A 21,022-nucleotide genomic window follows, 5' to 3' on the forward strand; every position below is an offset into this window, starting at 1 on the left:
TGGGTAGGGATCAATTTTGGGAAGAAAGAAAATAATTATTGAATTCCAGTTACATGTTGGATGTGGTACTAAGTATTTTGTAAAAGGATTTGTTTTTGCTTTTGTATAACTGTGTAAGATAAAAATTTAAATCTGCTTTTTATTTATTTATTTTTAACAATGGAGAAACCAAGACCTAGGGTCTCAGGGTTAATACATTTCACTGAGTGGGAAGCCAGCTGGATCCTCTCAAGCTTGCTGTGGAGTGTGGTACTCATGGCACAAGAGTTAAACTGAGGACAAAATTTTAGGGAGTTACACACTGGTCAGGGTGCTGCCATGCTGGGGGCGGTGGCAGCGAGGCAGGAGGAACACAGTGCCTTCTTACTCAGGCTTTCAAACTGTGCCTTTTCTATGAGTTGCCTCAGGCACTGGGCAGCTAGGGATCTTATTTTAGCAGAATTAAACTCTTTAATGGATTTTCCTCCCCATGCCCTGAGAATATTTTTTGTTTGAAAGATAGCTTCCTTTTCAAGAAGTTCTGTTTGTCTCAACAAAAGACCAGGAGCAAATATATTTGTAGTCATAAGAGGGGAAAAAAGGGGGAGGGGGCCAGAGAAAAGGGGGAGGGGTCAGAGAAAGGGGGAGGGAGGTCAGAGAAAGGGGGGAGGGGGGGTCAGAGAAAGGGGGAGGGGTCAGAGAAAGGGGGAGGGGGTCAGAGAAAGGGGGAGGGGTCAGAGAAAGGGGGGAGGGGGTCAGAGAAAGGGGGAGGGGGTCAGAGAAAGGGGGAGGGGTCAGAGAAAGGGGGAGGGGTCAGAGCCAGATTTCACCCTTGTGCTTCTTCCCCTTCCCCATCCTCCCTTCTTCTCCCCCCATCTTTCTCCTCCTCCTTTTCTTCTATTTTCTTTTCTTTGTTTTTTTGACAGCAACCAAAATTATGCTGATTTGTATTTACTATATGGGGTAGAAATCCACAGCACTTGGCCATTTGTTTAAATATAAGATCTACAAAGTCAAGAAATTCCATCGCGTGGTGGCGCACGCCTTTAATCCCAGCACTCGGGAGGCAGAGGCAGGCGGATCGCTGTGAGTTCGAGGCCAGCCTGGACTACAAAAGCGAGTCTAGGTCAGCCAAGGCTACACAGAGAAACCCTGTCTCGAAAAACCAAAAAAAAAAAAAAAAGAAATTCCATCTTGAAAGGGGTGTTTTGTTAAATTACCAAGTCCTCAAATCAGGGCTTGTCCAGTAAAGTTCAGCACTACTCCCTAGTACTTTACAAATGGAATTTTCTTCCACTCGTATCCATTTCCAGGGCCTTGTGGACCCATGCATGCTCTTCTTATTTAGAATCAAGGGTTCCCTTCTGAAGAGATCATGATCTTAAGGTAAAACCTGGCCCAAGTTCCTGAGTCCCCACTTTCTTTTCACTCCTGCACGTGTGCCTGTGAAGCCTGGAGCAGATGTAATCTCGCTGATGGCGCGACGTGGCCACTTGCCTTCCAGTGAGCTGAGGGCTGGGAGGAAAGAGAGAAGTGAACATACATCCAACAGAATGACCCAGCCGCGTTGCAAAGTTACTCAGAACTCTCTCGGGCACATGTTCTGAGGGGCCTTAGCCTGGTCTCTTAACTTCTTTACGTAGACGAACACTACTAATTTAAAGTGAGCACGGACCATTTGGCAAGTGACTCAAAATAAGTCCATTTGGTGTTTCATGATCTTCATTAATAACAACCAGGTCTGCGAAATCTCTTGCAATGCACTGTGGGATAATTTTTTTTTTCAGAGCCTGTCCTCGTCTGTAGTAAACATGTGGATCTGGTATGACTGGTGAGAGCTGCTCACAGAGTCGTCCTGCCCTCCCATGAGGTCCGTCTGGTGTTGTGGTGACAATCTTGGGAGACATCTGTTGAAGAAGCAAACTCATCTGTAGCTTCATCACCTCTTCATCACTGGGGTCTACTGTGGTTTCATCGTAGACGTGTTGTCAGTGGTCTTCTTGGGTACAGGCTTTGGCGGAGGCTTAGCACCAAGAGCCTCTCTTTCTTTTTTAAGTTTCTTCTTAGCTGCCAACTTTTCCTTTCGCTGCTGCTGTTTCCACCATGTGAACATCAAGTGTTGCCTCTGTTTGTTCTTAATCTCTGAGATACTGATGCCCCAGGGAAAGCAGGCGCTTTCAAGGGGCTGCACCTCGCTCTCTGCCGCCCCATCGCTGTTAAGACTGTCCCTTTTATGGCCGGGTGTGGTGGCGCACGCCTTTAATCCTAGCACTCGGGAGGCAGAGGCAGGTGGATCGCTATGAGTTCGAGGCCAGCCTGGTCTACAGAGTGAGTCCAGGACAGTCAAGGCTACACAGAGAAACCCTGTTTCAAAAAACAAACAAACAAACAAAAAAGCCAAGCCAAACCAGAACAAAAGACTTGTCCCTTTTATAAGACCTGGGTTTGATTTCCAGCACCCACATGGCAGCTCACAACCTTTTGTGACTCCAGTTCTAGGAGATCTGGCACCCTCTTCCGGCCAGTGTAGGCCCTGGGCGGTTATGTGGCGCGCACACACACACACACACACACACACACACACACACACACACACAGAGGCAGAACAACCATACACGTTAAGAAAAAATTTTAAAATGTTCTTCACTCAAAAAAAAAAGGTCTTCACTCTGTCTTGACACAGACTTAGGATTTTGCATCAAATGACCATCCTAGGACCAGGCAGCAGGGACAGCGTGGGCGGGTGTTACCGACGCGTGGCTATGTAAGTGGACGCAGGACTCTGCTGTTAGCTTGTTCTCATTCTGAGGAGCTGAGGAAAGTGGGGGCCCGAGAACATTCCTCTTTCACTCCATGGGGCATGAATATTAACATCGCAGGCAAAATACATATTTCAGACTTGCAAATGTTTTTGGTCATGAAATCAAAGGGAATAGAGCATTCACTGTAAGAGCAGAGGCGGCTGTGGGGGAGATGAGAGGCGCTCTTAGTGTCGGTGGGGTGGGGGGGCAGAGGATAACAAGGCCAGCTAGAGTAAATCATTTCCATCTCATCCCCGCTAAGAACGTCCCCTCGCTCACCTCTCCAATTCCCTGCTCACCTCCTCTGCATCCCAGACAAATGATTATCGACTCCCCACTCCTGAAGTGACCCTGAAGTGTGGGGTGTAGTTATGGAATTCTGCAACGCCTCTCTCGGGGGGCCTCTTCCCTAAGCTGGCAGACTGCAGGCATTAACGGGGATCTGGTTTTAGACATGTTTTGCAAAGCCCAGTTTGTTTGTATCATTTGAATTTGTGAGCGCAGCAAACACCTCCCCAAGTATATTAGGTATTCTTATCTTGGGGATTCATAGCAAACTCTGGAATTTCTGCAGTGAAAAAAAAAAAAAACCAACAACAAGCGAGCCTGTATAATGTATCCAGTGAAAGCTAGCAGAAATGCAAAACGAAGTGGCTACCGCCAGTTACTCCCCCAGCTCAGAATGACACTGATTTCTCCCCAACTCCCTTCATCACTACACAGCCTGACACATTCTCTGGCCCAAAAGACAGAGACAGTCTTGCAAACAAACAAACAAAAAAAGTATTTGTGTGTGTGTGTGTGTGTGTGTGTGTGTGTGTGTGTGTGTGCGCGCGCGCGCGCGCTTGTTTAAGACAGCACTGTGTTCCAGGCATGGTTTAGCCTTTCAATATGTGGGAAAGCTTAAACAAAAGCACCAAATGAGACAAACCATGAAGAGAGGAAGACGCTCACCTACTTGCCCTGATCACCACATCATCAGGGGGCGGGGCCTCTCAGGACTGACATGGCAACCATCCTTCAGTTGCCTTGGTGTGAAAACCAGTGACTTAACCTCTTAGCGGACACTTGTTTTTCTTTTATGTGTGTAGCGAGCACTCCACATTAAGATAATACCAGCCCAAAGAACCAGCGCTTTCTGGGCTGGGCGTCAACGTGCGACTGTAGCCCTCGAGCTCGGTAAGGTGTGGTGCTCAGTGAAGAATGCTGGCGTGACACCTCTCCTCCTGCCTCCGCACTCCCCCTGCAGGGGTTAGAGCCTGCATTGGTGTGCGTTGCATTGCACAGAGGGGAAAGGGAAGTTCACCAACAGGCGGTTTCTTGCCTTCACCACCTTCAGTGTCTGAACTGAGCTCTGAGAGCTGGGTTGACTCTTGAGGGAGGAGGTGAGAGGCGAGAGGTGGATCCTGTTCTTTGCTTGAACAGCGACAACTACAACAGTTGCAGCTTGTAACCCGAGGCGTCTCTCAGGCCCAGAACATGAACTTTAAGCTGGGAGAAGGCCAGTCTGAATCAGTCAGTCTGAATGGCAGAGACACACGTGACAAGTTACAGGATTGACTCCTCTTCTCGGGAGGGCTAAGGAAGCTCATGGTGAGACATGGGCCGCACTCCCATTGTAAGACACTCAACACGATACGCCAAGTCTGGGATTTCCATGATGTAAATACTTGAAGTACCAGGAGAGTTAAAAATTCCTTAATCTCCCAGATAGCTATAACCCCAATCTAACCCTTTCTTTTAATATATTTTATTGATTTGTTCATATTACATCTCAATTGTTATCCCATCCCTTGTATCCTCCCATTCCTCCCTCCCTCCCATTTCCCCCTTACTCCCCTCCCCTATGACTGTGACTGAGGGGGACTTCCTCCCCCTGTATATGCTCATAGGGTATCAAGTCTCTCAGAGGGAGGATAGCAGGCTACCAAGAAGAGACTTGATAACCTCTTTCCTATATTGCCCTTTAGAGGTTTTTCTTAGAGCAAGTTAGGGTAAAGCCTGCCTGTCGGAGTCTGTGTGACTCACCGGTGACCCAGGAGAAAATCCATTCTTATAAAATGCTAAGCCTTGCTCCCTCAGCCTTTTGGGACGATTTGTGTTTGAAACCAAAGTTGTCTTTTTGGCAATGTCTTAGGTAGAATGAATTTCATGTTCAAGTGTGTATGTGAAGATACAGCAGGCACGGCTGAGCCAAGCTGAACACTAACAGTCTTAGAGGAAAAAGGACGTCAGATGTGTCTATGGGCCCATTGGCAGGTCGTATGCTCTGTTCTTTTTTCTTTCTTTCTTTCTTTCTTTCTTTTTTTTTTTTTTAAGATTTATTTACTTATTATAAAAGTGCTCCATTTGCAGAAGAAGACATCAGATCTCATTACAGATGGTTGTGAGCCACCATGTGGTTGCTGGGAGGGACTTGAACTCAGGACCTCTGGAAGAGCAGCTAGTACTTTTAACCGCCGAGCCATCTCTTCAGCCCCTGTTGTATTCTTAATATATAGATTTATAAACTTAAATTTTCCCTCAGGGGCTGAAACTGCACATAGCCGCCCCCATTTCTCCTATCTTCAAAAGGCAAGCTTTGTGCCAGCAATGGACTCCTGCGATTAAGACCTTCTAAGGCTCTCCAAGTCAAGCCTGAACCTCTTACGTGGGGGCCAGATGTGTGTTCCAGCCCCTGGGGTAGGGGTGGCTTTTGCTTGGAGCCTGCCTCTTTCCCTTTAGACATAGGAGAACGGATATCAGCACTCTCCCACAGAAGCATTACCACATTTGAATATATAAATGACAGACTTCTCTGTCCTTTTTACGTATTTCTGTGACAGGTGGATTAAAAAAACATCTCTCCTTAAAACCACAATGTTGATATAAATATCTGAAGGGGAATTCTAATCACAGTATACATTGAACGGGCCCACTGATCCTGTATACCTGGAAAAGATTTTTCAAACAGACTTTGTCAGCTCAGCGCTGGCATTCCTTGTCAAACAAAAGCACGCCTAAAGACACATTTCAAAAGCAGACGATGCAGCACTCGCTGCACTGCAGAAAATCGAAAAGGAACTCAGAGGCCAAGAACAAACAGAATAGAGAACCAGCGAATAACAGGGCATAGTTCTGAGAAACACTTTCAGAGAACCAAATGTGTTTTCAAAAGACCGCATCAATAATTAAACATTAGCAAGTCAAATTCCATTTTTCATTTGCTGCGATTGTCTAAAATGTGTAATGAAGAAATGAAATGATTGATTTGGCCTCAGAGAAAAGGAGCTGACTAACACCCTTAATCTGGAGGGCAAGATGAACCAGGGCTAGAAGGAAGGAATAGTGGCTTTTCAAGGAATGCTGTGCAAATCGACTTGTCCTCAGTTATGTCTTAATGCAAGCCTTTCAGTCAATGGTGGCTGATTGCAAGTTCAGCTCTCTTTTCAAAAGGAAGAGCCCATTTCTTTACTCAAGTTTATGCTAGCCTCACAGCGTAACTTTGGTTGACTGGTCTGTGCAGTTCAAGCAGACACAAGCCTCTCTTTACTGCTACCCAAATAAAATCACATGGTTTCTTATAGTTGTAATACTTTTTCCCTGGATGGAAAGTAATTGTGACTTAGAGTAGACTTGAGTCTAGACAACACCAACAGATTCATTTTAATTATGTACAAGAAGAATGAATTTGGTCTTTCATGGGCATTTTCTTAACTTTCCACACTCAGGATGGTGAGGCCGGGACATGCATGGTGAGGCCATGATGTGGATGGTGAGGCCGGGACATGGATGGTGAGGCCGGGACGTGGATGGTGAGGCCATGATGTGGATGGTGAGGCCATGATGTGGATGGTGAGGCCATGATGTGGATGGTGAGGCCATGATGCGGATGGTGAGGCCGGGATATGGATGATGAGGCCATGATGTGGATGGTGAGGCTGGGACATGGATGGTGAGGCTAGGACATGGATGGTGAGGCCATGATGTGGATGGTGAGGCCATGATGCGGATGGTGAGGCCATGATGTGGATGGTGAGGCTGGGACATGGATGGTGAGGCCATGATGTGGATGGTGAGGCTGGGACATGGATGGTGAGGCCATGATGTGGATGGTGAGGCCATGATGCGGATGGTGAGGCCGGGACATGGATGGTGAGGCCATGATGTGGATGGTGAGGCTGGGACATGGATGGTGAGGCCGGGACATACGTGGTGAGGCCAGTACACGGGTTGTGCATGAAGATGGACAGGAAGCTGCTGCTTGTCAGTGGCTGCAGATGTGAGAGTGAGACTGGGCCTTCTGAAAGGGAGATAGAGAGCTTTACCTTGGCCAGCTGTGGCACGTCGACAACGATTACTCTCTTCAGTGTTCAAACGGTGAAAATCCAGAAACTGGAACAGAGTAAAGATGATCAGGCACCCTTTACATGGTGTATCATGTGCCAACTGAGTCCTGCCTTTCCTTGGTGTTAACTGAAATGCCACTTTAGTATAGCCAAAGCGATGAAGAGGAGCTTCGTATTTGATTTGTTAAGGTCTTAGTCCCTGTTACAGAAAGGGAAAAGAACAAATCACTAAAGACAGTTCTTTTTTGTTCTTTTGTTCTTTTTCTTTTTTTTCTTTTCTTTTCTTTTCTTTTTTCTTTTTTCTTTTCTTTTTCTTTTTTCTTTTTTTTTTTTGTGGAAGGAGACATTTCTTTGGCTTACCAGCCACAGCGCTTTGACAGCTCCTGTCCTTCCGGCATCTGCAGACCCACCATTTTTGATACACATGACACTGGACAAATTATTTGACTTCTTGGTATCAGAGATGCAGGGTAATAAGAGCACTTACCTAATAAAATAATTGAGAGGATTGCACACACACACACACACACACACACACACACACACACACGTGCACATCAGGCACATGCAAATGCTTTGAACCCCGACTGGCGTGTGGAACACTTACCAGTGTATGCTGTCATTCGCCCCATCAGTGCAGAACCAAGCTATCTTTTAACGTGGCCTTTTATTTATTTATTTTCCCCATGGTATTTTTTAAACACCAAAACCTCTCAACATTTATAAAGCCTAATTCATGAATGCCTTATTTAGTGGATTCTTCTGTTGTCACACTTAATAGACGCTTGGCCCAACCTCTTGGGTGTGAAGATTTTTTTGTTCTCTGAAGATGTTTGCAGTACAGTTGAGCTCTGTGCTTAGCGTGTGTTTACACTGCAGCCATTTATTCCTCCATCAAGGAAGTGTGCAGATAAGATGGCGTTGTCCCTCTTAAAGGAGATGACAATCTGGGGCACACACAAAACTGACCACAGCACGGGCTCCTGAGGCAGAGTGGGAGCCCTTCCTGGACTTCCAAAGTGTGGCTCTCTGAGCTTGTGCAAGCGAGGACCTGAGAGGAGAGAGCTCAGTGGGAAAGGAAGAGGAAGCTGCTATGAGGGGTGTCGAATCTGAGGGGTCCCCAGGATAGCCAGTGAGGACCTGCAGACCAATTGCTTTATTTCTGTAGCGCTCTAGTTAGGGAAGCAGCTTGGGCTGAGGGTTGGTGACTGTCAGCGTGGAGCCCTTGTGAGCGTGGCCTGAGTGTGCGGGAGCACGGTGAAGTTGTTTCCTCTGGTTGGTGGAGCACGCCCGAATTCCTCATTAAGTGTACCAAGCAGCTCTCTGGAAGCCAATTAGCCTTCAGCTTGATAACTCATCATGTATCAATGCATGAGAGTTTAATTGCTTCGCATCTCAAACAGCTCTCCTCGGCGGCGGTAATTTTATTCTTTCGGAAGTAGGTAAGTGGCTGGTTTGTTGTAACAAGCCTCAGATTTCTTAGCAGCTAGCCGCAGTCAAAGGCTCACTCTCATCTACGTAGCAGTCCCGCCCAGGGCCTCCTGCCTTCCTCACGGTGACTCACACTCTTGGTGGCGTCATCCACCGTTTGCTCTAGCATCTTCTAATGCCTCAGGAGGTCCTCACTGGCATGGCTAAGCCGGGAGGAGGAAGGCGGAGAGAAGACAGATGCAGCCGGTTACCCTGTGGTCCAGGGGGTGGAGTGTGGGGCTTGGTTTACATGTAGTCCCTGCATTTAGAGTGGGAAAGCTGCTGCTCCAAGACAGCTCCCAAATCAGAAGGGATCTGGGGGTGTGGCCTGCCTCCTATGACACAGGAGGCACGCTGATAGAGCGCCCCAACAAGGGGTCTGGAGGGCTTTAAAAACTGCCTCACAAACACTACAATCATTGACTAATTTGATTGCTTTGAACCACTATGTATCCTCAGTGCCATTATAAACACAATAGGAATAGAATTGAAATGTGGGTTGAAAGGATCAAAAAGTATTTATTAGGAACTTACTATAACACTTTGCGAAATGCAGGGTTTTGTTTTGTTCTATTTTATTTGTTTGTTTGTTTGAGACAGGATCTCATGTAGCCCAGGCTGGTCTCAAGTTGCTGTCTATGTAGCCAATGGTGACATTGACTTTCTGATCCTTCCGTCTGTATCTTCTGCGGTGCTGGGATTACCCAGTTTTGTGTGGTGCTAGAGGTGTCAAGCCCAGTGCTTCATTGCAGGCACTCTACCAACTGCGTCACATCCCAGCCTCATTCAAACGACGAGACCCCCCCTCCCCCTCCCCCTCCCCCTCCCCCTCCCCCTCCCCCTCCCTCCCCCTCCCCCTCTCCCTCCCCCTCCCCCTCTCCCTCCCCCTCCCCCTCCCCCTTCCCCCCTCAGGATCTGAAGTGACTAGCTAGAGAGCACTGATTGCACTAATGAGAAGGACTGCACATAATCCTGAAGGCTGAGAATACTCAGGGCAGGCAGTCCTGAAGCAGGTCTGGGCTCAGAACGGGATTTTGATGGATGGTGTGGTGAGAAAGAAATGACCCTAAAGAGGAGCAATGGAGAGATGGCGAAGCTGAGGCAGCGCGAGTGTCTGTGGACAGTACAGGACATGCGCGCGGCCATCTTGGCGCGACTATTTTTTACTTGTTACTGCAGCGTAGAAACAGTTCCACAGGCTTGCCCCAGGCTTGGATTTATGGGGAGGGGTCTTTTTGTGGAACCGGGATGGGTGGACCGTAGACCAAGAAAACAGTAATGTTTTTAAACTCAAGGTCTAAATTGTTATTCACCAGGGCAGGCGCTTTAGATCTCAGGCTTTGCTTCTGTTTTATTGTTTCTTACATAGACACTCGGCGTAACTTGCTCACTCTCTGTAGTGGGCTCCAGGGTGAGCAGTGGCACGGATTTATTTACTCAGCGGTGGCTAATGATTCTCCCGAGCCAAACCGGGTAAGATAGCTCGTGGAAAAGAAGGCTTTCTTGGCTGAATGGGGTCATCTTGTAAAGGGTTTTGACAGTCAGATGGCTGAGCTCAGGCTTGATGTGGCAGGGACCAGGGAGCCATTGAAAGTTTCCACATAGCTCGGGAACTTTTCGAGTGTGTTACTTAATGAAGATTCATCTTCCATCAATATGCAGGATGCCTAAAGGCGAGGGAGGCTAGTGGGATAGAGTTCTGGATGACTTTTTTTTTTTTAATTGTAGGGGTGGAGACAGAGAGATGGTTCATTCAGTAAAGTGCCTGTGATGTTAGTGTGAAGACCTGAGTTTGGAGCTTCAGAACTCATAAAAGCCAGGTGCAGCCCAGGTGCAGTGTAGGTGCAACCCAGGTGCAGCCCAGGTGCAGCCCACGTGCAGCCCAGGCATCTGTGATCCTACTGCTGCAGGGTGGGAGATGCAGAGACAGGTGGATCCTTGGAGCACATTGGCCATCCAGCTCAGCCTAACTCATGAGTTCCAGATTCATGGAGTGACTCAAGAAATGAGGTAGAGGGTGATCCAGGAAGACATCTTGCCTAGCTCCCCAGCCTCCATGTGTGCTTACATGTGTACCTGCACACATGCACACAGCATACACTCATACATGCACACACACACACACATATACACACACACAGCTACACACACCAGAAGTGTAGGACTAGGGAAGGTAGAGAGGAAATAATAAGGTTTGCAGGCATGGAAATGGTTGATGTCTAAATATGGAAGTAAAGCCTGGGACTGGACATTTAGCTGCAGTGCCTTGCAATCCCTGCCAAGAGAGGACATTGGTGGATGGTAGGGCATGGGGCAGGTGGGCGATGCCAGTGACTGCAGAGCACCACAGGCTGTCAGCACGGCTTGTGAAGAGTACGCCTTTCTCCTCAGCCAAGGGAACACATTTACAGCTCAGTCGAGCCCTTGAGCCTCCCGGTGTGCAGGCTCTACTCGGTCTCCTCAGGTACACTCTGCAGCATCGTCGTCGTCTGAGGACGAAGGACCACAAGCCAAGACTGAAGGCTTTTGAACCATCTCTAATTTTTATTGACAGCCTTGCAAAGTTCTAGATGCACTTATCACCTCAGAGGAAGTGCTAAATGATTTAACATTTTGGGGACAAATTTGTTCTATTAGTCTCCTGTGCCAAATTCACCAAAAATGCCTCATTAGCTGTGCGTTGTGATTTCACTGGGGTGCCCCCGCTCTTGGCTGGATTCCAAAGAACACATTTGTATAAAAATGTTCCCATTATGGGGTGTGATAGCTATTAATGGAACGCCATATGCAACGGAGCCTCTCCTTTGCCTCCGCCTGCCTCGCAATGTGAAGCTTGTATTTTCCGTCCAGTTTCGCCAAGTGACCCACTTTGCAAGAGGTTAAGCTTTACCTAATAGGCGAAAGCTCGGGACATTGCAGGAATCCATCTTTCATCTGGACTTAGGCATCTTAGTCTTCCCTTTCCATGTTTCCATTGATGGGACATTTCTGTTGTTACACACACACACACAGTGGAAATGACTGATGACTGGCTGGTGTGACAGGCAGTTAATACAGCTTTTGTTGTATTAACACTCATCAGTTCTGGTCCCTCCCTCCCTCCCCCCTCCTTCCCCACCCCCACCCTCCCTGGCCTTATCATGTATAGAAAATCAAGAATGTTGTTTCCACACATGTCTTTCACTAAAGCTCTTGGCTTTTAAAATATCTTTCATTCTTTCTTTACCTTTACTTATTTTTTAAAATAGTATCTTTTATCTCATAGGTGACCCGAGTAGCTTTAAACAGCCATTAAAAATGACACCAACTAAAAAAATAAATGGAAGGTGTTTGCTTATCACCAGGAGAGAGCTGCAGAGAGATTTGATAAAGGCGAGTCAAGGAATCACGTTCAAGCCAGGAAAACCCACCTTGTAGATAAATCACTCACCTGAAAAAGAGCAGTTTTCAAAAACACTGGGCTGTGCATCCTTGGCATCATTAGTGTTAAGATGGCACTGTTGGCCTGGGATCTAGGGTTTTGCTTGTTTTTGTTTTTTAATTTTTTATTAATTTATTCTTGTTACATCTCAATGGTTATCCCATCCCTTGTATCCTCCCATTCTTCCCTCCCTCCCATTTTCCCCTTATTCCCCTCCCTTATAACTGTTCCTGAGGGCAGAAAGACTCAGATGGTATATACTCACTTATATCTGGACACTAGCCCAAGGGGCATGTCCCACGAAAGCCTTCTTACCAGGAAACTGGGACAGAGGGGAGGACATCCTACATCCTATTGGGACTCTAAATGAGAGAAGCATGGGAGAATAGCAAAGTAGAAGGATCCAGAGGGTCCTAGAAACCTACAAGGTTTTGCTTGTGTTTTTTTTTTTTTTTTAAATTTTGTTTGGACACAGAGTAGAAGAGTTAAGAATGCACCACAGGCTGGTGTGAAGGAAGGAGAGATACATGTTAGCTCATTTGAAGAAAATATGATTTTTAAATTTCAACACAGTGAATGCCTGCACTATGGGTAATGCTACAAAAGTGAACAAGATGCCCCAAACTCAGAATGTCACCGTGCAACATAAGAACAAACATATATTAAAAAAAAAAACCCAAAAAGGTAAAATTTAAAATTAATAACCAAGGAAAATAAAAACAGGAATTGTGAACCAGACACTGGGCTAACTAGAAGGCAGGGTCACTTCCTGCTGGAGCTACAGGCTCAAGGCTTTGTGGCTGTTCCTATGTCTAGTATTGGCCATTCTCCATGGAGCCCAAGCTGAGTATGGAAAGCTGTAGAGGTCAATTTTAGATTGGTTACTTAATTTTCAGAAATGCCACAGATCTAGCCTTTTACTACAAACTCATTTCCATTCTTTCCGTGAAAAGCCTCGGTTTGAAATAAACCCATGGAGTTATGTGAAAGTTAATTTGTTTCCCTTGGGTACATACCTCCAACTAATAAATTATCTTGAGTATTACATGGAGAAATAGTTTAAAAATATAACACAGAGTGATGTTAAACTTTATTGATAGACCAAAGAGCTTGAGATAAAAAATTTCTATGTAGAACTTCCTAACCATATGTCCGTAATTTTAATTTAATGACTCTCAACGGAGACAGTGTGGGGCAGGTTGAGGCATTCTGTGTTGGATCCCAGTCCTGATCCGGCTACTGACGCGTAGGCTGAGAAGGAAGAATGCCCTTCCTACCGCACAGGATGTGCGTGGTCGCTCACTTAGACGTCAGGCTTGTCGCTGGCTTTTCTTTCAAATATTATTCATTGAAAAAAAAATCTCCTCAGTGGGATTGTGCACCTGAGGGAATGGTGTGTCAGGACCTGGAGATACGGGTTGGCAGCTGCTCTTCCAAGGACCCAGGCTGTAGTCCCAGCACCCACATGGCAGCTCACAACTGTGTCTGAAACCCCAGTTCTCTCTTGGCTTTCGTCAGCACCAGCCTTGCAAGTGGGTGCACAGACACGCATGCGCACTAAACACTCTTGCTCGCTTGACACGACTTCCTTTCTGCTGCTGGCTTCTCTGTTTCCCCTGCTGGGTCACTAGGTCTTCGCCCTTGAGGACCACACCACTGCACCACTCACCTTCTAATGTCCCTCAGACTGTTCACCCAGAGAAGCCCATAACATCGTATCGTTCATTAAAAAGTGTAAATTTACTTATTTTATGTGTCTATGTGCGTGCTAGGGTGCATGTACGTGTGCTGCACATATGCACGAGCTCATGAGTGTCAGAGTAGGGAGCCAGATCCTCTGGAACTGGAGTTGCAGGCAGCTGTGAACTGCCACACGGGTGCCGTGAGCCCAACTGGAGCCCTCTGCGAGAGCAGTGAGCATGCTTAGCTGCTGAGCTGTCTTTCCAGCCCCTAAGATTTGTCTCCTTAAAGACCAATCAGAGGAGCTTGAAACTACCAGCTGCCTGGGCAGGCGCATCAGGAAGGAAGGGACAGAAAGAAGCAGAGGTGTTCTTAAGGGAAGTATGCACCAAGGTTTAAGCAGGAAGGGATGTAGGTTTGTGCTGACCGCAGGGCTCATCTGTGAACCTCAGAGGAGCTGCTCTTTAGTCCCCGTTCACAAGAGGACAATTTGAAAATGGACATTGCAAGCCAAGCGATGAAGAACATGCAATCGCATCTCACGACGACGCCAACAGCGGGTCAGAGTGAGAATAAATACAGCAACTACAAGCCACACACAGGCCACCGTCCTGTGTTTCCAGCAGCCATGGTGGCCTTTGTGCGTTGCTGGGAAGGTAGAGGTGTGTGCGCGACAGCTCGACTTAGGAAAGTCCCTGTGTGCTGTCAGAGCAGGTTCCCAGGGGACAAGCGTTGAGTTTGTTTTTTTGTGGCCTGCTGCTCTCTTGTATGTGGGGGGAACTCTCACAGAGATAGGGCTTGGTGTATAGACACCTGGATTGTTAGTCTTAGTATAAGACCGTCAACCAAAAGTCTTGAACTGTATCCCCAAAGCTCAGCCAATGCTAGGCGCTATGTGGACTTCCTATGCCTAGCTTCAGTATCGTTTTGAACGTATGCAGAATGATTCCAAGCACAGGAGATGAGAGCTGGGTGGTGTCCCCCACGGTCACATATGTGTGAATGCTCCATCCACAGGTGCAGATGCTGCCTTGGAAAAGCTCTGTCACCTCTAAGAGGGGATAGCCCTGTTGGAGGAAAGGCATCACAGGGGCGAGCCTTGGGGCTTGATAGCTCAGCCCCACTTCCTGTCTCCCCTCCGCTTCCTGCCTACGGATGCCTTGTGACCAGTCATGGACCTGCTGCCACGCCTTCCTCCTTTGAGTTGCTTCTTTTCAGGTGTTTAGTCACAGCGACTAATACTTTACACACATAGCTTAGACAAGTAACCACCAGAGCACAAGACTTCCATTTCTCCTGAGCGTAAGCAAAACTCCTCCAGGCTGGGAGCAATGGCTAACCTCCCTAACCGGGTAAGGAAAGTGGGCAGAGAGACCGAGGCAGATACCGTACACACTGGGAAGTGAGCTGTGGGCTTTTCAAAGGGCAGCATTCTTCTAGAGTGCATCACTGGCGGCCAATGACCACACTCAGCGGCAGCTCAAGATGGGCACCTGCCACAGACCCTTGATGTGCGACCCAGGCTTTCCCTCTTTCACAGGGACATAGATTGGGATCTGTGGAGACTCTTTTCCTTTCCCAGGTCCTGCAGTTGAGAAAGGAAAGGAACACAATTAGCTCCTAGGTGACCTGATGCCAGAGTTTGGGAAGTGTCACCTCTGGTAGAAGGGACAAGAGAGATTCCATGGAGGGTGCATCACTTAGGAAAGGTTTTGGCAGAGAAATGAGATGCCCGATGCTTGAGGGCGCAGATAGAAAGGAGCCAAAGCTCTGGTTGAAGCGTGTTATCTGCAGCCAGGTTCTCAGTCCTCACCAGATTCCATTGGCAGTCACTTCCTGTTCGTGGCCTTCTGCCACCGTGGAATATAGGTAAAGGCTCAACCCTCAAGTGATCACAGGTCTCTGGAAAACCAAAGGGCGAGCGGAGAGTATAACGGAAGAGTGGCAACCAGAGCTGGCCTCAGCCTCTGAGCATCTCGGGGTGTGAAACCAAAACTGCCACGGTTTGAGGTTTTAGGGCGAGTGCTTGAATTCCTCAGTGGCCAGGGATCTCTGCCAGCTCAGGCTAAGTTGAAGTTCTCTTTCCGTATCAATGATTCATCTCCAAAACTGTAAAGTTGCTGAATAAAAGTGAGACGGGGCCTTTCAAGTGCCTCAGGCCTTTTCTGAGTCCTGCCTCCTGTTGGCATCCCACTGTGCGGCTGTTTCTTGTTCTTGGCGTGAGCTTTACCTTAAAGCAGGCACTTCTGAAGCAGGCCTTCTCAGGTGGCCGGAGCCTTTAAGGAGAGCCATGGGGGCCCCCTCTGGACACAGGTGAGGTGGAGACTTGATCAATTAATCAGCCGCCAGGTTTCGTTGATCACTTACTCTGCAGGTATAGGCCTGTCCCGAGCCCGGTACTAAGCAGGTAGATTTTTTTGAAAAGAGTAAAGGTGGAGCTGGGCGTGGTGGCGCACGCCTTTAATCCCAGCACTCGGGAGGCAGAGGCAGGCGGATCGCTGTGAGTTCAAGGCCAACCTGGTCTACAAAGTCAGTCCACGATGGCCAAGGCTACACAGAGAAACCCTGTCTCGAAAAACAAAAAAAAAAAAAAAAAAAAAAAAAAGAGTAAAGGTGGCCATGTCTGGTGTTAGAATTTGTTTCCCCATGCCAGGTTATCTCGGTGTGCCTGCATTCCATGTGCCCTGGGATATGTAGGGTGTGTGTGTGTGTGTGTGTTTTGTTTTCATGGAACATAGACAGTGGCACCACTGTGCTACTGGGAAGCGTCTGGAGTGAGGAGTGACAAGCCTGTTTAGTGAGCGTCACTGCAGGAATAGTGAGAGAGGAAAGGGTGTGCTGCAAAAGCAGACACAGCTCCCTGCAGCCTGGATGCTCGGGCTAGTGCTGGAAAGAACTATTCCAAAAGCTAGAAGGGCAGAGAGGGGGTGTGCTTCCCTCTTCTCTCTACACCCAGTCCCACTCCGGAGTTACCTTTTCTCTTAAGATTTTGTTTATTTTGGTTGTGTATATGTGTGTGGGTGTGCACACGTGAGTGCAGACTGTATATGTGTGTGGGTGTGCACACGTGAGTGCAGACTGTATACGTGCGTGGGTGTGCACATGTGAGTGCAGACTGTATACGTGTGTGGGTGTGGACCCGTGAGTGCAGACTGTATACGTGCGTGGGTATGCACACGTGAGTCCAGACTATACATGTATGGGTATGGACACGTGAGTGCAGACTGTATATGTGTGTCTTTCCCCAGACACACTAGTCCGCCCACACTTCCATCTGGACATAAGTCAAAGACACCTCGACTTCATGGCAAATGGTTGTATCTGGCCTGGGGAGTCCAGCATTCCTGCCCCGTGTTTACAGGCTTGGCACCTCCCACCTTGGCGTAGTTTGATGGTTCTGCAAAACACAGGATTCTTTTATGATCTTTGAATTCTGTCGTAAACCCTGCCTCTGAAGGACAGTTAACTTCTCTGTAGTCTTAGGGAGAGCTGAAGGGGGCCAGGTCTTGGACAATTCACTGATATCCCTGAGATGTGTCCACTTCTGCTGTTACTGGCAAAGCTGAGCGTGTGGGCACCGGGATGGCATGGAGGAATGGCTGTGAAGTGGGGGAGAAGGACAGGTGGCCAGATGGAGTCAGGAGGCCCCACGCCAGCTCTGAGGGAGAAGGTAATGCATTTGATGGCTCTAATGGTACCCTGACTGCGGAGCCAGATGGAGTCCCTGGTCCTGCGTATTCCACCCGCCCCACCCAGGCCACCTCTACTGCTAAAACCATGGCGTCATTTAGGTCAAGCAGTTGACACTGGTTCTCCCTAGCACTCTACTTGGTGGGGGTGTGGGGGGAGGAGTTAAGAGTACAGGGGAATTTTCCCATCTGATGCTGGTATATCTCTCACTATTAAGAACTGGTCACGTGCCAGGCGTGGTGGCTGCACGCCTTTAATCCCATCACTCGGGAGGCAGAGGCAGGCGATTGCTGTGAGTTCAAGGCCAGCCTGGTCTACAAAGGGAGTCTAGGACAGCCAAGGCTACACAGATAAACTTTATCTCAGAAAAAAAAAAAGAATTGGTCACACGTAAGCTTTGTAGGGCCTCTTAGGAGTAGATTGTTTCAAATACCTGCATTTTAGAGATGGTCCAGATTGACCGTAGGATAAGAACTAATGGAGAAAGGGCCACACTGGGTCTGTAGAGCTTGACACCATCTGCACTCTCCACATGTCTGTGCCTTCCCTGATCCCCACAGTCAATTATTAAACTGAGGCTCAAAGGCATCGGGTTTCAACGTCACCTAGGCACTGGCAACTTTAAGCAGTTTAATGGCAGAAATAGTTCTTTCTCTGTTTGTATGCGTGTGTAAGTACATGTAGTATACGTGTGCATGTACACATATCTGCGTGACTACGGAGGCCAGAGGTCAGCCTTGGCCGCTGATCCTTGGGGCTGTCTACCTTGTCTTATTTTCTGAGATGGTCTTCTGCCGCAAAACGGAGCTTACCCGATAAGCTAGGCTGTGAGCTGTAGTGGGTAGCACTGGGATTACAGATATTTCCCATCATGCCCTACTTCTTACGTGGGCGCTTGGGGTCGAACTCAGACCCTCACGCGTCTCTAGTACATGTTACTCACGGATCCACCTCTCTATCTCACGGAAATATTTCTAAAAGGCAACAGTACGTCTTCGCTGTGGGAAGCCGTATGCGGTGAGCACATTTTCCTTAGTTTGTACTCTCTTTTACCTGCACAGGACTGGCGCCAGGCGGCACGCAGGCAAAGCAGAGGGAATGGTACCTCTAGGCAGTCCCTTTGCAGAGCCATCTCCTTCCCCCTGTGACTCATCCCATGTTCCTCCATACCCCGGGAGCCGCTGTGCGCTCACTGCCCTCCTCAAAGCCGCCCCGGCAACTGACTGCTTTCACATCCTTCCTCCAGTGAGGGGAGGGCGTAGAAGATGAAGATGATGAGGAAGAGGTGAAGAGAAGGAAAAGAAGGGTGGTAGGGAGGCGCACACTGCTTTGTAGGGAGGGCTCTCTGAAATCATAGTTTACCCTGGTACTGACAGATATTCCTGTAGTCTATAACTATGGATAAGTGATGGGCACAGCTGTGGTGCGGCGGCAGTGGCGGCGGCGGCAGCACCAATAGGTTTTGAGGAGCAAGACTGAAACGCATCTCGACACAAAGTCAACTGCATCATTTTTAAGCGAGCATGGCTCCAAGCAACAGCAGATATTTAACAATTAATAGTGGAAGGATGAAAATGCCTCGCTGCTCTGCCCGCAGATGACCTGGATACTTATAAGCGGAGATGCAAACCATCCAGGGAGCTTAGAAAGTCTGCTCTTCGACCTTCAGGTCTGTAATGTATCAGCCAAACTTTTACGCGGTGATACATTTGTTTGTATAATACAGAGGGGGGTCAGGCAGGACCATGCCTTCCAGCTGCTTAAGACGTCAAAGGCCAAGTTCTGAACTATGATGAGCAGTTATCAGATCCCTGACCACCCTGTCAATACATTCTAGCCTCCTTCTATTTTTTTTTTAAAGGCTTTGTACAGTTTATTTACTGGCTCAGTTTTATTATACGATTCCAACCTTTTTGTCTTTACATCTGTAGACGTGGTCTTTTACTGACACAGCTTTTGGTCTCTCTGTGAAAAGCCATTTAATTTTTTTTTTCAGTGTTTCCTCAGACAGGTAGTGATTAGAATATATTGTCAATTCTTTTAGATCTTCCTCCTTCCTTCCTTCCTTCCTTCCTTCCTTCCTTCCTTTCTTTCTTTCTCTTTCTTTTGTCACATAGCTCACCTGCCAACGAGTTCTTGTTAATTCAGCCCTTCTGCCTGGTGCTTGTCTCTACACTTTGGCTCTGGGAAGATGAGGTGGCTGAGGAGGGACAGGAGATAGCAGCAGTAGCTGAAGCAAGATGAAAATGAACGATACTTTCAAATCCTGAGCAGGGCATCTGAGGCTAATAATTACATTAAAAAGGCCCTCTGTAGGTAGGTGCAAATAGGCTAGTCTAAACAAGTGCGGCTGCTTTAATATGGGCTGTTGGAGAGATGTCATTACCTGACGAGAGTGCCACCTTTCACCTCCAGCCATAGTGATCCGTTAGGTCTCACTAACGGGGAGAGCGGGGAACTTGTTTGCAGGGCTTTGTTGTCTCACGCTCAGAGGCAGCTGAGAGACAAGACGGTGGCGCTTACATTTCGCAAGGTGTGACTGCCTAAGTGTTTGTCTGAGTCTAATTAGTTTGCCTTTGCTGTTGGTAGCTCCACAGCCAGGAGGCAGATTGACTCTGCAGGCTGTAAGCAAGGAAGGTTGATTGGTGGTGTTATCATTTGTTTATTTAACGCTCCCTCCGACCAGCCAGGCTTCCCCAAATGGAGAGCTTTTTCTCTTGCCTCTGACAAATGCATTAAACAAGAAAAAGAAAGGAAAGGAAGGGGGGAAAAAAGAAAGAAAGAAAAGGAAAGCAAGGAAGAAGGAGGGGGGGATGGGCTACTTTGGCTGTTATTTGCGTTTATCCTGCGGCAGGTGACACACAGATGCTCTTTGTTCAAGGGAATACAGGGGACACTGTCCTCAGTGATGACGATGCACAACCAAGCCCTTCAGACTAAAGATGGACTCAAGGCAAATATTGGTTTCTTTTCTCCCTTCAGTTTAATAAGCGACTGTCGAAGGAATCGCCGTGGCCTGGGCCCATACACCCTGGAGAACTCTGTGTTGAGAAGTTAATATAAAGGAGGGTTGGGTTGGTGCCGTGTTGGCCTTCCAGATGCCCGCCATAGCGACTACTGAGGGCAGGCAGTCTCTGGCCTTGGATCTTAAGGTTTGAAGGTCCCTTTGAGACCGGGACCCAGAGATGTGGTGCCCACTCCCTGACCTGCCCTGTCCTCAGGGTCAGCATTCGGTGGCTGTGACCACAGGCAGAGTCTTACATTATTTTTTTGCCCCTTTCCAAGCAACCAGGTTTCCTAAGGACACATCAGAGCGTCAGTGCGCACCCTCTGCCCTTTGTTCAGCTAGTAAGACGCGAGGAAAAGTGACATTTTTGTGTCTGCCTCTCACCACACTGCTTCATCCCTTGTCGTCCCCAGCACCAGCTGGGCCCTGGGTCCTGGATGAGTGACCAGACTTGGTACGACCAGCATGGTCTTCATTTATACTCTATTTTTAAAGCTTGATTCTGCTTGTAGCCCACCAGAGGGTATGGCCTGGCTTCTGTCCACAAAGCCAGGCTGGTTGTAATGGCTGCTAGCTTTTATTTAGTGTCTGCTGTGGTTAATTTAGAAGGATGGCCTAATAAATGTTTATTATTAGGCTGATTATT

General features: G+C 47.9%; 1 pseudogene across 1 annotated transcript; it reads right to left on the minus strand.

Moving 5' to 3' along the window:
• Positions 1-1,319: 1,319 nt before the first annotated feature.
• On the minus strand, positions 1,320-18,855 carry LOC311584236 (ribosome production factor 1-like; annotated as a pseudogene). Its single transcript has 2 exons — positions 18,732-18,855; positions 1,320-2,244 (listed from the first exon to the last, which is right to left on the minus strand). The product of its transcript is annotated as a ribosome production factor 1-like (transcript).
• Between the last annotated feature and the right edge of the window lie 2,167 nt (positions 18,856-21,022).

This window comes from Acomys minous, assembly GCF_964271855.1.
Source record: "Acomys minous genome assembly, chromosome: 15".
Classification (NCBI taxonomy): domain Eukaryota; kingdom Metazoa; phylum Chordata; class Mammalia; order Rodentia; family Muridae; genus Acomys; species Acomys minous.